Source organism: Papilio polytes, unplaced genomic scaffold, assembly GCF_000836215.1.
Source record: "Papilio polytes unplaced genomic scaffold, Ppol_1.0 DF823901.1, whole genome shotgun sequence".
Classification (NCBI taxonomy): Eukaryota; Metazoa; Arthropoda; class Insecta; order Lepidoptera; family Papilionidae; genus Papilio; species Papilio polytes.
This window is the reverse complement of record NW_013525303.1, coordinates 1,005,317-1,007,911: the sequence shown is the minus strand read 5'-3', so window position 1 is coordinate 1,007,911 and position 2,595 is coordinate 1,005,317.

Below are 2,595 nucleotides of genomic sequence, written 5' to 3'. Positions count from 1 at the left end.
CTGCCGGCCTGTCGACATATTCGACTATTAAATGTATTTTATTTTGAATGTACAGTTGCGGAAATTAGCAGTGTACTACTTTCAGAAAAATTGCATCGTAACTTGCAATGAGACAAACTACGCCGCATATTACAAATAACTAATTTACAAGTTGTAAAAACTAAGATATAATAAAAAAAATCCGTAATCAATCTTATTTTGTATAGATACATTAAAAATCTCCGTCTTATTGGATGTTCGTAATGCGTACAAAACGTTAAGACGAGTGTAGCTTTTAGGGATCGCCGCCAGATTCCCGAACTGTACAGTGTCACGCATCTAAAATAACTGTTACTTTTGACTTTCAAAAATAGTTTCTTTGTATTACAAACTAGATGGCGTTGTTATTACTTTTAGATTAAATAATTTTGAAACCATTCCGAACTATTTCATAGTAGTTAAATTCCACAGTAAAGGTAATTGAAAGTCTATTTATTGTCATTGCTTTTAAGTTTCAATGAATTTGTAAAGTATTCTAGTCGTCACGAAAGATTTTTATTTTTGTATTCTTGTATGTATTGTAATAATTCAAAAACTACATAGTCAATTTTAAAAATTTACCCACCGTTAGAAAGATAATTTATCTATGACTAACTTTGAGGCTATATTTTTTAAGCCGAACTTTTGTGAAGTCGCAAGCAGCTATTATATTTGTAAAGTAGTTTAGTTTAGCCGTCAATCAATATTCTTTAATGTACAAATAAACGTTATTTAAATGTACAATTTTGTTGACAAAAAGAGACATTTTATTCAGTACAATATTTAATAATCTGTGACTCAACAGGAGCGGCGAGGCAGAAGGAAATCGTGTTACTCTAACGAGTCGAGCGTCAGAGCATTGAAATATTAATGCGACTTGAAATACTAAGGTAATTTTATTCAGACGGTCTTTTAATCTTTTACAAATTGAAGAAAATCTTCACAAGAATACTTCTAAAACAAATGATTCTGTAATAGATTATATTAAGAAGGGAGTGAATGAAATTATTTATAACGTATGTTGCCTGACTCCGTTTAGGTGAAATTTAAAAATATAGCCTATGTTACTCCGATAACGTAGCTTTCGATCGGTGAAAGAAATTTTGTAATCGGCTTAGTAGTTTTTGAGTTATTTCAATTATTTCAATACATACAAAAATACAATTTTTTTCTCTTTATAATATTAGTATAGATATATATGAATAGATTTTACTCGCGCACTTGTCTGCATGTCATTAAAAGGAAGTAGCCTATGTGTTCCAGACTATCCTCTACATCTATGTAAAATTTATTAAGTTCCAAAATTACTTTACCTTTGTTAAACATGTTAAAAACAATAGAGGAAAATACGTCTACAAGAATGTTGTTGATTTACGTGACTCGTATATTAGCGTGGAAATACTCGTAGTAAAATGCTGCATTCTCTCGAACTATAGAATATTCAATCTATTATATTCTCTTTAGTATTCAATGAACGTGTAAAGTTAAACATTAGTTAAGTAAATTTTAACTTAAACTATAACATAAATACGTGATCCATATAAGATTCACTTTCAATACATTATCTTGTAAACATATATGTACAATGATTAAATGAAGCTTTAGGGCCTGTTCCACAATTCTTGAAATGGTCAGATAACCGACGTATAAAATGTGTGATGGAATTATCGGTACTCTATCTGACAGTGACGTTACTTTTAAGCTATCTGAGTCTCTATCAGCCAATGGTGGGATAGATCCTTAATCTTATATAGTATTTAGAATCGTTTGGACCCAAAAAACTTAAAAACATTGCTTAATTACATCGTAGAAAACTAGTCATCTGATATTTTTGACCGACTTCCCAAAAGAAGGAGGTACTCAATTCGTCTGTATGTTTTTTTTTATCCAATACATTATTTATAATTGTTTTAACGGACTGTGTTCGAATTTTAAAAAACCGTTCTATATTTAAAAACAAAATTCAAAATTATTTTTTTTTATTTACATCTATCCTGCCAGGCTTGACTGGCATTTTCAAATTGTTACAGGAATTTAGTTTTTAAAGTAAAAATCGGTTATAACCAAACCGTAAAACTGCGCATTGTTACATTTGAATCTTATCAAGCGTTCCATCGAAATCGTTTTACACGACCAATAAAAAGTCTATCCCGTTTCATAACTTGAACTTTTTCGATTTGTCCCACTTGTTCACAAGTTTACAACATTCTTAATGTTTGCCAAACTACTGTTTGATCCAACCTTATAACTTTCTCTTACAAAAAATCACGAGTATTTTAGAAAGCTTTTACAAACTTCTGACCTATTTTCACCTCGAATAAAATGTTTGCAAGTTCGTATGGTGATATTTATGTGGACGAATTTAATTCTGAATTTTTAAGTACATAGGATGTTTATGAAAATTTTAAATAATCCATCATCCACTAACATATAAGTTTCATCATTATTATCATCCAGTTGCCCTTATCCCTTAAGGTGGGTCGGCTCAGTATGTGCTGCTCTTCCATACATCTCTATCAGCCGTCATATCTGAAACCACTCCTTTCTTAACCATATCCTCTTTCACACAATCCATCC